Source organism: Saccopteryx bilineata, chromosome 5 (genome assembly GCF_036850765.1).
Source record: "Saccopteryx bilineata isolate mSacBil1 chromosome 5, mSacBil1_pri_phased_curated, whole genome shotgun sequence".
Lineage (NCBI taxonomy): Eukaryota > Metazoa > Chordata > Mammalia > Chiroptera > Emballonuridae > Saccopteryx > Saccopteryx bilineata.
The window spans coordinates 67,740,663-67,756,257 of record NC_089494.1 but is presented as its reverse complement, the minus strand read 5'-3'; the positions used below and the strand labels follow the sequence as shown (position 1 = coordinate 67,756,257).

The window sequence follows — 15,595 nt, the reverse complement described above, 5'->3', positions numbered from 1 at the left end:
TCCACCTTAAGTCATTTCTGCTTTCTAAAAGTTTATACAGGAACAGTTTGCTTGTGAAGTGCATCATGGGTGGAGGTGATATTCCTAATCTGTTTCTTCTATTTAGATTGAATGTGAAAACATTTTTAATCAGAGTGCTTTATTTAGGCCTCAGCATCTGTGATCTTTGTAAGAAAATGGTTTCTGAGTGCAGGATACAAAATGCTAGTGAGACCAACAGCACTTAGAAATAATTTTTCTAAACTGACATAGCTCAGCAGGAAAGGAAAGGTTAAATACATTTGTTTCTGTCCTGGCTGGATAGTTCAGTTGGTTAGAGTATCGACCCAAAGCACAGAGGTTGCTGGTTCGATCCCTGGTCAGGGCACCTACAGGAATAGATCAATGTTCCTCTCTTTCTATATCTCTCTCTCTTTCCCATCTTCTCTTGCTAAAATAAATAAATAAATAAAAGTAAAAAGTAAATGACTTGATTTCTCATTGATAGCTTACCATTATCCAGTATGTCACAGAACACAATAAGTCTTGACTCTGCGCAGTATGCTCCACATGGTGCCAGGGGACTGTTTGGAATAGAGACCAGGTTCCCAGACCTGTCCCCTAAACCCACCCACACAGGTGACAGCACAGTTGGAGGTGATGAAACTTTCTTTATAAGCACAGAAGCTATTTGCTATGGAAAATAGAAGACATTGGAGCACCTTAGTTGTTGACCTAAGCTGAACTATAAAGGTGGGCATTGTATCATTATAATGTGGGTGCTTTTCTAACCAGCTTCTCAAAACTAATTTTTTTTCAATGGAGAGGTAGATGTATGCTAAAACTCTGTGAGGACTTTTTTTCTCTATTGCTATCTGAAAATAAGTTGGAAGAGATATTAAAACCTTTATCGGAACCATTATAAGACATTCACTTGTAGGCGTTCGTCTGATCAGGGTATTCATGTCATTCATGTACATAACTCTGCAGCAGAGTTTTTCAGCTTTAGTTCTGTTAGCATTTGGGCCCAATAATTCTTCATTCTGGAAGTATCCTATTTATTATAAGGTGTTTAACAGCATCCTTGGCCTCTATCCACTAGATGCCAGTAACACATATACACATAGTTATAACAACCCAAAATGTCTCCAAACATTGCCAAATGTCTCCTGAGGCCAAAATTGGCCCTAGCTGAGAACCATAGTTCTAAACCAGTGGTTCTCAAAATTGAAAGCCTAGAAATATTGATGTTCTGTATAGAACACTCAGACATGTTGTCATTTTTTAAATGCCATCATTCCAATTCTGAATGATTTTCATAGCAGAAAGTGGCTTTATAATACATAGACTACAGAAAATAACAAAGTTTACAGAAAGCTTGAACTTGAGAATTTTTCTCCTTACAACTGAGGAAAGGGAAACATCAGTTTATCTATAGAATCTCCATTTTGCTAGTTGTTAGTTTCAGCAAAAATCACCAGTCAGTCAAGGCATGATTTTCCACTGGGCTGAGCCCAGGTCTAAGAATCCTTTTTATTCCCAATGCTTTAGGCAACCACTACCTAGTTTATTCACTTTTATAATGAGAAAACTGAGTCTCAGATGAAAAAAAAACCAACTTTCCAAAGTCCTTGAGACTCAGAGCCAGAACTCTGCCAGTCTTCTTCTTGGTAAATGTTCTTTCTACTTAACTGTGCTGCTTCTCAGGAAAAGACAAAACAGGAACACCTAACCATGTTCTACTTACCTGCCCCTCTTCCCTACGTGGACAGACATAGTCCTTTTCCCAGTAGAGCACACCTCAGGCACTTGGACAGCTCATGATGTACCCTCCCCTCTGGGGAGTGCCTGAGAACTGCTGAGTGGTGGAGTCACACGCCTCCCAAGAGTCAAATGATTGTCTACAAACCTTTTATGCCCGTTTTATGTGTTTCATTACTCATTATAATGAAATGTTAAATAACATTAACATATAAGTGTAGAGTCAAAATGGTTTTTTATGAAACTATAAAAATTAAGTAAAAGCTAAAAACTATCTAAAAATTGCTATTTAATTAAGTGTAGATGAAACAACTGTAAAAGACCAGGAGGAAAATCCTAAAAATCCAGAAGGCATCTACAGTCATATCGCTTCCAAGTGGCTTTAAGTTGTTGCTCTACTTTAAAGAAGCCCAAAGTAGAAATTGTAGACTCTGCAGTTTAAGATTAGTATATGCAAGAAAGGTCAACCAGAGAACCCGTATTCCAAAGGAAAACCCTTGGCCCTATATCAAAACAACTGTTGAATGAAAGTGTGCACACACTGTATCTTTAAGGTATATATGTATCATTTTAATTGTCTTATTTAAACTACTTTTTCAGTTACTAAAACTACTATTATTCCCAATTGAATCAGATAATAATGACAAGTGTATAGAGTGCATGTATAGAATGTCATTGAGTTCACGTCAGCCAAGCATATGGTAAGCTATTTCCCAATAGTCTGGAGACTAATTGTTTCTCAGAATAACCACCTAAATGAAATAATGTGGAAACACCATTGGACTAGGAATTAAGAATCCTGTTCAAATTTTTATTTTGATACTAATTTACTCTTGGTGAACTTGATCAAATCACTGCTCTTCTCCCTACTGTTGCTACCTCCACAGCTAGTGAGTATACTGAAGCCTTCTTTGGCAGAGTTTGTGTGTGTATCAAATGAACATGCATATAAAATTACCTTGAGAAGTTTAAAGCATTATACAGCACTGTTTCTAGCTCATTTGAAATGATGGTTCATATATGTAGTTGAGGACATTATCAGATACGAGGCAGAGGAGGATTCTTTGAGGGAATAAGGCTTACGACAAGAAAAGATCTTTATTCAAAATAGAACAGGGAACATTATGAGGGATTCAGCTGCAGCATTTCATCAGAGGCCTGAGAGCTGGAATTCTCCTTTCAGGTTTTCAGAGATGATGCATGTGTAAAGACAACTCTGATGTGCAGGTGGCAGCGTGAAGGCCGTGTCCCTAGTTCCTGACCCACCTCATAAGCTCCTTTACCTTCACCTTCTCCTGCCCTCAGGAGTCATCACAGAATTCTGTTAGGCTCTCTTGCCTCTGGTCCTTGTTGGGTAAATGTGTTGGGATCCTTGTGGAGATCTGACTTTATGCTTGGGTGAATTAGTCTAGAATTTATGCTAACGTTATTAGTTGGTGGCTGTACCATCTCTTTCTTTCTTCTTCTTTTTTTTTTCTTTTCTCTCTTTTTTTTTTTCTTTTGTGCCCCAGGCATGAAACAGCTCTGGCCACCAACACAGGCATCAAGCTAGGATGAACTAGGGCTGAACATCTGCTTTGCCCCTGACTGATAAAAGAGCAACACCACCAATCAGGTGCCTCCTTGTCCATTGCTAGGGGCTGTACCATCTCTTTCTACCACTGTTTTTCTGCTGCCTGTGAAGAGCAGTGCTTCCTGTGTCTTTGTACATTGACCTCTTCTTGACCTGAGAGCATGCCAGCCTCTTAAGAGGCAAAAGCAATTGTGACAGAGACCAGACTGAGTAATGGGATGACAGCATCTTCCATTAGAGCTGTATTCACTATGAATGTGTCTGTAATCAATAAGAGGGCTGGAGGAAAAACACAATGAAAACCTTTTAAGACCGGTTCAATTAAGAGCCTCCCAGGAGAGACTGAGTACCAATAATGGAAAATTCAACATTAGGCTAACAGAAAGACAATTCATCCCATAAATGTCCTTTTTCCTCTACTGTGTAAGAAAAAAAATTCTTCAGTGACGTTTTGAAAAAAAATGTTTTTAAAGAACTACCTCTTGCAAATTTTTTAATACCAGTATTCGTAGGAAATTTATTAGGGGGGATGTGAGATTATAAAATGAACTGTTGCAGTGTCCAAAACCAGTTGTTTAGATATGCAGTTGAAATCCAGCAGGAAATTATCTGGATTTGTGACCCTAGGCAAGGCTGAAAAAAGAAGAACAGCTGTCAAGCTTGATATGGTAGTTTGGATGCCAATTACTTTGTTCTTTACCTTATATGTGTGTAAGAGAATATAATATGCAACCCTGTTCCAAAAACTGAATTCAGTATGAAGCAACATTCAGGGAAAGAGTTGTTTTTCTTTGCCCTAGAGGTAGCATTGGAATAATTGACCAGCCTGTGTACCATTTATTAAGAACTCTGAGCAGTTTGCAGGGAAATATCCAGTAAGATCCATTTCTGCAATAGGATCAAAATGAGCTCAAGAGACAAATGTAGATATTGTTTACAGGTGTGCTAATGGCACTGTGGCTAGGTTTTTAAAAAAAAGACTTTGAAATATATATAGGTTAAATAATATGGTCTCAGGGATTAGTTTCAAAATAATCCAGGGTAGGCCCTGGCCGATTGGTTCAGTGGTAGAGCGTCGGCCTGGCCTGCAGGAGTCTCGGGTTCCATTTCCGGCCAGGGCACACAGGAGAAGCGCCCATCTGCTTCTCCACCCCTCCCCCTCTCCTTCCTCTCTGTCTCTCTCTTCCCCTCCTGCAGCCGAGGCTCCATTGGAGCAAAGTTGGCCCGGGCACTGGGATGGCTCTATGGCCTCTGCCTCAGGCGCTAGAATGGCTCTGGTCACAACAGAGCAGCGCCCCAGATGGGCAGAACATCGGCCCCTGGTGGGCGTGCGGGATGGATCCCAGTCGGGCGCATGCGGGAGTCTGACTGCCTCCTCATTTCCAACTTCAGAAAAATACAAATAATAATAATAATAATAATAAAATAATCCAGGGTAAACAGGGAGGGAAATATAGATGATAATACATTGACCATGAATTGATCACTGTTGAAGTTGATGATGAGTATATTGAGGTGGTGGGGTTATTATACTATTTTCTTTACCCTTCATTTTCAGTAATAGTGGTTAAAAACCAAATTATGAAATTTAGTTCTATTATACAGTGCGTCCGTAAAATCATGGTGCACTTTTGACCGGTCACAGGAAAGCAACAAAAGACATAGAAATGTGAAATCTGCACCAAATAAAAGGAAAACTCTCCCAGTTTCATACCTATTCAGTGCAGTTCGATGTGAGCTCACGCACAGATTTTTTAGGGCTCCTTAGGTAGCTATCCCATATAGCCTCTACAGACTCGTCACTGACTGATGGCCTACCAGAACGGGGTTTCTCCACCAAACTGCCGGTTTCCTTCAACTGCTTATCCCACCGAGTAATGTTATTCCTATGTGGTGGCGCTTCATTATAAACGCGCCGATATTCACGTTGCACTTTGGTCATGGATTCAAATTTAGCAAGCCACAGAACACACTGAACTTTCCTCTGTACCATCCACATCTCGACTGGCATGGCCGTGGGCTGCTCCGCTGTATACACGGTGTTACGTCATGCACACATGCTGCCACATCATCCTACAGAAACTGGGAGGGTTTTCCTTTTATTTGGTGCAGATTTCACATTTCAATTGTCTTTTGTTGCTTTCCCGTGACCGGTCAAAAGTGCACTATGACTTTATGGACATGCTGTATATATACAGAATGAGAAACTCATATAATGAATTCTTTGACTTAAGATGGGATTGTTTCTGTGACAAATAAAGTTGGGTATGGAAGTCAAAACGTTGCTTTCTGCTCACAAGTATATGCACAGAGCTCATTAAATCTCACAAACAAGAACAGATATGAGTCAGTTTTGCTCTGCCATGCAGTACTGACAGATGGTATGAAAAATTTGAGTGACCGATGGTGGTGACTATTAAACAATAAACAGTGGCAGCTTATTAAGAACCAAAAAAAAAGTAAATCCTTTTGTTTCTGTTGATGCATCTAAATTATCCCTTTTAAAATAAAATTTTTTAAAAATTTTTATTTATTTATTTTTATTTTTTACAGAGACAGAGAGTGAGTCAGAGAGAAGGATAGACAGGGACAGACAGACAGGAATGGAGAGAAATGAGAAGCATCAATCATTAGTTTTTCATTGTGCATTGCAACTCCTTAGTTGTTTATTGATTGCTTTTCTCATATGTGCCTTGACTGCGGGCCTTCAGCAGACCGAGTAACCCCTTGCTGGAGCCAGCGACCTTGGATTCAAGCTGGTGAGCTTTGCTCAAACCAGATGAGCTCGTGCTCAAGCTGACGACCTCGGGGTCTCAAACCTGGGTCCTCCGCATCCCAGTCCGATGCTCTATCCACTGTGCCACCGCCTGGTCAGGCAATTATCCCTTTTTTATATAATTAATACTTTAATATTATGATAAGTGTGCTCTGCTAAGACAATGGAAGTGTAGAACTTCCGAAAATTTTAAACTTGAGCTTAAGATTCACTATTGTTTCTCAGAATAGAACTTGAATGTATTAAACAAATAATCCACTGAGGGGTAGACTTTGAAATAAGCATAAGACAGAATATTATAATTTAGAATATGCATCACAGGTGTTTTAATAAGCTACGGATCAAAGAAAACTTCATGAGGTTCTGTTTTTTTAACCAAGTGTAAAATATCAAAGGCTTGCTCGGGCTCAGGGCTATCCACCAGGGACACAGACATGCATATGATGACCTTCCGTAAGGAGCTTGCGATCCAACTCTGACGTTGGACTAGTCTACCCACAGAGGGCAGCCACAAGTAGCCAACAGAGGTGCACAGTTTTATACCAGGGGCACAGTGGAAGGTTTGATTGATTCTGATTAGGGACACAAGGATGGTTTCCCTGAGAAAGTGACATTTGAGCTGGGCTTGAGGAATGAATATGTAGGAAATGGGAGGACGGACAGGCCATCTTAAGTAACACCATATGCTAAAGCAAAGAAAGAAAAACACTATGAAATGGAATAGAATTATTCAGAGGATAGGTTCCAAGGTTAGATCATACGGTAAAAATTGAGTATTTATCTGTATATTGACCATGCATACAATAAGATAGTCTCATTATAAAAGGTAAGTAAGGCCCTGGCCGGTTGGCTCAGCAGTAGAGCGTCAGCCCTGCCAGGGCACACAGGAGAAGCGCCCATCTGCTTCTCGACCCCTCCCCCTCTTCTTCCTCTCTGTCTCTCTCTTTCCCTCCCGCAGCCAAGGCTCCATTGGAGCAAAGTTGGCCTGGGCGCTGAGGATGGCTCCATGGCCTCTGCCTCAGGCGCTGGAATGGCTCTGGTTGTAGCAAAGCAACGCCCCAGATGGGCAGAGCATCGCCTCCTGGTGGGCATACCGGGTGGATCCCGGTCAGGCGCATGCGAGAGTCTGTCTGTCTCCCCACTTCTTGCTTCAGAAAAATACAAAAAGGAAAAAAAAGGCAAGTAAGGGACAAACTGAGGCTGTCCAAAGGTACAAAAAATATTCATGTCGCATAACTAATAAGTTGGAAAATGGCAGTTGGATTCTCCTACATTATTTAAATTAGTTTTTCTTTTGTTTTCATAATTTCATTTTATTTTAGCTAAGCACAAATAGTTGAATCCTCAATTGTATACTATTTAATGCAACTGAGTCTACTGTCTAGTGAGGTATAAAGAGAATGGGAAGAAATGTAGGAGAGAAATGAGTTTGGAAGAGCCAACATTTAGAGAGCAGTGCCTTAAACTCTCCAGGACAAATTAGCATCTGATTTTGAAAAGTCCAGTATGGCAGAAAAAAGGGAGGGAAAGATCGGTGTTGTGTCCTTTTTCAAAAGTTAAGCATGTTTGGTGCCTGATGAAGGAAACCTTCCGTGGATTTTTCAGTTACATACACAATGTTTAATAGCACTTCATGCAAAGTTGGTTCTCTACAGGAAAAAAATAAATATGGATCAAGAGCAATTTGAAGATAAAATGGAAAGGAATTGATTTTAATCTTTTTTTTTTTTAAGATTTTATTTATTGACTATACCTAGAGAGGCGAGAGGAAGGGGAGTGAGAAGTATCACCTCATAGTTGCTTCATGTTAGTTGTTCATTGCTTGCTGATTGCTTGTCGTATGTGCTTTGACCAGGCAAGCCCAGGGTTTTGAACTGGCAACCTCAGCCACTTCAAGCCTGAGGGTTTTGAGCCAGGTCAACTCTGTATCCACTGTGCCACCACAGTCTAAGCTGCTTTTACTTTCTTAACTTTTTCCACGTAGCCTGAAATTTCTACATGATGCATACTGCTTTCAGAATTAGGAAATAATTAAAGCCATTCTAATTATGGAAAAATTCTGTTTATCCTACAAATATTTGAAACTTGCAATTTGCCAAACACTTTAGTAGGTATTGAGACCGTAATGAAAAGCAAACATTTCCGTTCCTCCCCTTCTGAAGCTTTCAATTAGAGAGGCAGACATCAGTCACCCTGTTACAGTGGTGTGTATTGTGAAGATGTATTTGCTGCTGTGAGGATCCCATTTATTCTGAGGGTCAGAGATTAGTTCCCTGCGGAGTGACTGGGGGCTAGCTTCCTCTTAAGAATGTGTTTGAGTTCACTTGGCCACTGGGTGCTCATGATCCACTTGGGACTTAAGAAAGTGTTTTGAAATTGTTCACAGTGACAGCCTACTTTTTAAAAATACACATCCTCTTAATTATCTGGATTATCACTTCCTGACCAAATACTGCCACATGATTTTATTGCTCTCATGGTGTTTTTGTTCATGAAAACCTTGGAATAAGGTCTCAGTGGGGGTCTAGTTAGACGCCTGTTACAGTAACTGCCTAGGCAGGAGTTGCTGGTGGTTTAACACAGAGCTGTCTCAGCTGTGGTAAATGGAAGTAAATGGATTCCAAAAGAATTTAGGAGATTGAAAGGGCATGTGACCACATTAGTTATAGAGGGGATGGATGAAGTTGATGGAGGTATAAAGGTTGACACCACAATTTTGATTTAAGTACCCCGATGAGGGCTAATGCCATTAACTGAGAAAGGAGATGGTGGTTAACATGATGGACTCTGGATAACCCTGTATGTGTTCAGTCCCGGCTCCGTCACTCTGTCTGCATGACTGTGTGAATTACCTGCTCACTCTAACCTACAAAATTTGGGGTTGGAAACAATAGTATAATATCTGAAGTTATAATGCTTAATAACAGGAGTAGCAGTAGTGGTCTTATTTGCAGTAGGAATAGGTTTTGGGGAAAATGTGACTTTGGCTTTGGAGGTGCCTTATAAATAACCAAGAGGAGATGCCAAGCAGGCAATTATAGATAGATAGATAGATACTCAGGTACATAGATAGATAGATAGATAGATAGATGATAGATAGATAGATAATGGTTTTGACTGTGTGCTCAATTTGTTTGATTAGAGCATGGTGGTAATGAGACCAAAGTTCACGGAAATAAAGAAAATGGTTATTTCAGGACTATAGCCCCTGTCTCAGGCAGGCGCACTTTAAAGGTGTGTCACTACACACATTCAAAGACTGTAAATATGACCTTGTCGCATTCAGGAGCAGCAATAATGGCATTCTAAGCATTGATCCTTGGTGCCAGGCGCATGTAAGTAACGTAGGTGGCCCAGGGTTATACAGTTGGGATCTGAAGACATCAGTTTCAGCATGGTGTCTTTTTCAAGGGATGAGCATATTCTTGGCAGTTCCACAGTAATCAAGGGCCCGGCTTCAGTCAGAGCTTTAAAGAAAAAAATATGAGCTTTGACTTGACTGCCATTTGTCTTACTCTACAGAGGAAAAACAACTCATGGTGGATAATGATAAAAATGCCTAGTGTTAGCATTTTGTTGGTAATGCAATTTATTTCAGTATGGGCTGTGATGGTGTTCACTTGAAAAGGCTCCCAAAGTCACTTTGTGTTGGCCTCAGTGTGAGGTTTCAGCCCCTCATTTCATTCCCCTGCCAACCATTTTAATAACTTTATTTTCAGGGGCCTAATGATCTCATTCTTTTTTCCATTGCGTGTCTAATGCTTTTGCTAAAACTAAAGTCTCGGCAGTAAGCAGGCCAAAAGCAATTATCATGGCACAATGCACTGACAAATTATGCCTATGAGTATAAATATTGCAAGGCAAGTGCAAGGAGCAGCCCTGTCTGTCTGTACTTGTAAATCGGTGTATCCAGCAGGAACGGTCTGTGGGCTGACGAAGGGAGGGCCATGCCTACCCTCAGTTTTCTTGGAATGGGGATTATATTATCTTATCAGCACCCAGGATACTATAGAGTTCATAGTGCCTGTGCAGATCCAAAGCAGGTCAAATGCACAGTCATTGTCCTCTTAACCTCTTAGTGCTTATGTTTTAAGGTGGGAGGCAATACAATCAGGGAGAAGTATCTACAATAAAATAGACACACATTAAAGGACAGGGAAGGGGACAGGTGCAGGAAACTGCCAGTGCCATCATCCTGAGGTGGGAACAGTGTTGGCTCTTCCTGGAACAGAAGGAAGCTTGATCAATAAGAGGGAGAAGATAGGAGTTAAGGTTGGAGAGGTCCAACTTAGGGACTTCTGTGAGCTTTGGGAGGTGTTGGGGACTTCATTCTAATTTCAGTGGGTGATGATTAGAAGGTTTAAAGAAGGAGAGTGAGTCTAAAGGTAATGATTATCCCTGAAACCTTTGAGCATCTCTGCTGCGGAGCAGGACTGCTCCCTGCTGCCCCCGCGCCCTTCTCCTCGGGATGGCCACTTATTCGGGCTTTGACTGCCTTTCCAGGCAGACTGGTTGTTTTTTTTTTTCACCTGAATGAATAGCTTAGGTGAGGAAGGGGTAGTTTTCCCCAGGGCTTCACTATTCTTAGGGCCAGTCTAGCCCTCCCAGGTAGAGAGGCGGGTCAGTGACGGTGGCAGCTCAGGGTCCGTCTTTGTATTTGCCACCCTGATAGGGGGGGCACCCCAGGTAGGGTGCAGAGATGGTGCACAATCGCTGGAGCCTTGTAAGAGTTGCTTTTCAAAAATCAATGTCGATGTCTCCCCGAATACAGCCTCCTCTGGTGTTTTAAACACAATAAACCCAATGATGTATCTTAGGAAACATGGTGACACTGATCAACTCTGAAGGGGACTATTTTTCTCAGGTAAAAATCTAAGGCAAACATTTCTCTCTCTTTAGCAAAGGTGGGTGTTAAGTTACCCGAGTTATCGTAGAGTGAGGATGAACTGCAGGCCTGACACTCCATGCTAGATTAGATACCTGACGGGCCACGACTAAGTGTGTGCTCAGGACACAAGCAAAGAGGATAAAAGTGAGGGGAAAAAAAGATTTTGACAAGAGTGGACTTGATTCCCCATGTCAAAAAAAGAAAAAAGAACTTTGCAGGCATCTTTGACATTGTTACATGGTTAGGAATCATTTCTGATATGAATTACACGTGGGTGAGGAGAGGGCTCCGCCATCTTTTGAGGCTCTGGGAGTCTCTGTGGCGCTGTGGACACTCCCTCCTCTACCTCGGGCTTTCCTTATTGTCTGACTGGTTTGCAAACTCATGCTTCAGACTGTCTCTTCAAAAGATGCTTTCTGCCAGATGCTGGGAGGTTAAACATCAGCTTTGAGTGGCTCAGAAGAGGGTGAAGGAGAGCTGGGAAGAGTGGGGTCCTCCAGTGTCCCCGGGCTGGCCAGTTTAAAACCTCAAAAGTTGGGAATTCTGATTACTCAAAAAAAAAAATAAGTGAGGGGGGGGGAGGAGAACAGAATTTAAGACATTTCATGCAGAGCCTGGTAAATTTCAGGCACACACCATCATAAATGGCCTCTAACCATCATGTCTACTGAGAGCAGTTACTCCGACTTGTCTAGAGTTTTTCAACAAAGAAAGGAAATACAAAACAAAAAAGCCTACAGAAAACTCTTCCGCAGATTGAAATTGCCTAAGACCTTCTTTTTTCTTTTTATTGAATGTATTGGGGTGACACTGCTTAACAAAATAATACAGGTTTCCGGTGCACATTTCTACACGTCTTCTGTACACTGGATCGTGTGTTCACCACCCCAAGTCAGGTCTGCTTCTATTACCATTTCTCTCTTATACCCTCCTAAACCTCCCCCTGCCCACCAACCCCAGGCCCCTTCCAGGACCTTTGAAAGATTCCATCACCTATCCTAGACTATACGCCCAGTCCATTTAAATTTGAGTCTTTGGAGGCCGGTCACAGGCCTCAGCAGTCTTAGTGTTCCCCAGGGAAATCCAGTGAGCAGCCAGCTGGGAAATGTCCTCCTGCAGAGCATGCTCTCTGAAGCGCGTGGCACAAGGTGGGAGGTGGAGAAACCAGGTCTCTGAATTCTGCAGATTAAGGAGAACCAGTTTGACAGTGAAAAACACCATTTCACATAAAAGCTGATTTGGAATAATTTCAGTGGACATGTTATATATAGTGTGTACAAACTCTAGAAGTCACACGCATGTTTATAAGTTAACAAAAATATTTTCCCAAAAAAAGTGTGTGTGGAGCATCTGCTGTATGCTGGCTTCACCCAGACTCTGCACCATGACACCGGGAACCCTAGGACCAGAGCGCAAACGGGAGCCCATCTCTCTGTCATCATGTTCCACGTGTGACCTCAGTCTAAGGAAGACTGGATCAGCATAATGTGAGAGGCCCTTCCGGTCTCCTGGGATTTTCTTTTTAGACTTGTTATTTTATTATTATTATTATTATTATTATTGTATTTTTCTGAAGCTAGAAACCGGGAGAGACAGACAGACTCCCGCATGCGCCCGACCGGGATCCACCCGGCACGCCCACCAGGGGGCGACGCTCTGCCCACCAGGGGGCGATGCTCTGCCCCTCCGGGGGCGTCGCTCTGCCGCGACCAGAGCCACTCTAGAGCCTGGGGCAGAGGCCAAGGAGCCATCCCCAGCACCCGGGCCATCTTTGCTCCAATGGAGCCTTGCTGCGGGAGGGGAAGAGAGAGACAGAGAGGAAGGAGAGGGGAAGGGGTGGAGAAGCAGATGGGCGCTTCTCCTGTGTGCCCTGGCCGGGAATCGAACCCGGGACTTCTATGCGCCAGGCCGACGCTCTACCACTGAGCCAACCGGCCAGGACTAGACTTGTTATTTTAATACCATCTGAGTGCCATGCTAAGGATACGTACTGATAGGAATGCAAGCCTTAAACGCAGCCGCTGTGGCTCAGCCCCGGTTCCGCCCCACGTGTCCATTGTGGGCGTTCCTGGGGGTGTGCCGCCGGCACCGAACACGCAGCTTCGCTGCCTTCCCCTCAGAGGCGGGGCACCAATAGCTGTTTGAAAGGGTGAAAGTTTTCTTATATAATCACCCTTGAAATTTTTTTTAAGTGTTTTCTCTAATTTTAAAAATAATATATACATTTGGAAAATAGTATAGAAAATGTTTTTACTTTAAATCCCTGGAATCAGAAGTAGCCAGTGCTAACATTGTGGAATATTTTTTTAATCACATTTTATTCATGTGTGTGGATAAAATGTTTGTACGTGTGAAAATTAGAGATCATATTGCATACAATTTTTTATCTGATTTTCTTCACTTTTTATTAAATGTTGGGTTTTTCCCATGTCATTTAGATAGAAGATATGATTTTCATGTATGAGCAGCATTCTACCAGATAGATTGGCCTTTTTAACCATTTGGAGATTTTGTGCCATTAAAAATAATATTGCATGAACATTCTTGAACTTAAATTTGTTGGTAACTCATTTCTTAAAGACACAGATAGATAACTTCAAAGGTAAATTGATGAGGATAAAGAATCACTTTTAAATATTCATTACATGTGTGGCCAAATTTTCTATAAAGATCTCAACAATTTACACTCTGACCAGCCACATACGAGTGTCACTTTGACTTTATTTTTGACAGCCGTGTTTCATCATCTTTTTCATGTACAATTGATGATTTGATAGTTTAAGTGTTATTTCTTTTAATTTGTTCATATGAACTTACTCAGACCCATGGAAGATGTGGAAGAACGCCACGAACACCCCCGGCCTCCTCACATGTATTGTACTTGTCTGTTGTTAGCAGCCTCAGTACCCGGTGAACATCTCCTACACACACGTTCGCAGGTCATCTCAGAGGAGGCTGCAGACATCACGGCACTTCAGCCCCGTTCTCTGGCACGTGTGTCTTTTGTTTTAGTGTTGTATCCAGTGGATTATAAGCACAGTGGGACATTTCACCCAGGTTTTTATAAGCCATTTGTAGTTCTTCTGTGAACTGTCTGTTCATAGCCTTTACCCACTGTTCCCTCGAGGAGGTGCTTCTTCCCTCAGCATCTCTGCTGTGTGAATGAAAGCTGCATCAGATGCCACCTGAAGGCCGCCTACCCCTGACAAGGCACTAGACCCTGTCCTCTCGGGTCACAAATGGTGCGTGTGACATTTCCTCCATGACTTAAGGTATGGCCTTGGTTATTGCTATTTGTGTTAGAGAGAGCAGAAATCTTATATTCAGCTTCTTGACTGTAAACACTCTATTCATGATCAGGGGTTGTTGGAGAGAAGTAATTGAGGTTGAATGGATAAGTGCAGTTAAACACACAACTAGCAGAGGTAGAGCGAATGTCTTGTCCTGTCAGTTAGATGATGATGATGATTATTTTTTTGGATGAAACCCGCAGGATACTCTGTCGACTGTCCTTGGCTATTTGAAGATGAGTTGTACCAAATAAAACTGCCATCCCTAGAGCTGTTTGAAGTGGGGATTTTTGCAAAAGAACCCATTGCCCCCAGCTCCTGAACCCACATGTCCTCCCCACGCAGCTGCTGCCGCATTACTGCCCTCCTCTCCACAGCAGCATGCATTCCCCTTCTCCCCCAGTACATTGTCTGAATATGCACCTGCCCTGAGTCTGCCGGCAGGTGGTCCCACCACACGGGGCAGCAGTTAGAATTCAAGGAAGCTTTCAAGTTTCAGGCCCTGAGCTTGACACAGGGGCGTCCCTCCTCTAAGTTCCAAAGCACCCTTTGGTCTTGTGGCTCCCTTTTCAACCCTGTAATATTTAATCCCAGAAAGGGGGTGGCATGAAATGCCACGCTGAGTCTGTGCGAGGCCTGGCCTTGGTTCAAGGTGCAGACGTGCACAGGGTCTCCCGGAAGAGGATCTGCTGTCTCTCCTCCTCTCTGCCCTTTGCCCATCCCTCTTTTCTTCCCTTTCCTTTCCCTTGACTCACTCTTTTCATCTCCACTCTTTTCCTCTTCCCCTTGCCCTTCAAAACAGGATTATAGGGATTTTACCATAGTTTCCACAGGCTGTGCCTTGTATCTTGCAAAATACATTTTTTTTTTCACAAAAATCATAAAATAAAATAACAGAAGGAGAGTACAAACCAGGCAAGTCTTACAGGTCTTAGGCCAGTTATTAAGCTCTAAATATTGGGAACTCTGACAAAAACAGCTCCAAACATGCCAGCAAATGCGCATTGCAGGGACAGACGTGATCACCTGTGCTTCTGCTGTGTAAGCTGAGCCCCTACCCTCTCCGAGTTCCCAGACTCCTAGTCATGAATGAATCTGGAGAGTGACCTCCTTTGTTCAAATGGAATCAAAGCGTCTGTTTCTGGAGTGAGCAATGCGAACAAGCCTGTTAGAGACAGGCAGCGACCTCACGACCACTGGTGCGCTCACTTTCCCCCGGGCAGTCCGGGAGCCACGCCATCTCCCACTCACAGAGGGGCCAGGGGGCCGCAGCTGATGCGACCACAGGCAAGTGTTGCCGGTGACTGTCTCCACATCTGGAGCGGGCA

At 42.7% G+C, this 15,595-nt stretch overlaps 1 protein-coding gene and 1 non-coding gene across 3 annotated transcripts in view; one reads left to right on the top strand and one right to left on the bottom strand.

Moving 5' to 3' along the window:
- Positions 1-15,595, top strand: part of CERS6 (ceramide synthase 6) — a 350,216-nt gene that overhangs the window by 308,796 nt on the left and 25,825 nt on the right. The window lies entirely within an intron of this gene.
- On the bottom strand, positions 3,239-3,382 carry LOC136307282 (small nucleolar RNA SNORA48). The gene has a single exon (XR_010725939.1). It is a non-coding gene; the product is annotated as a small nucleolar RNA SNORA48 (small nucleolar RNA).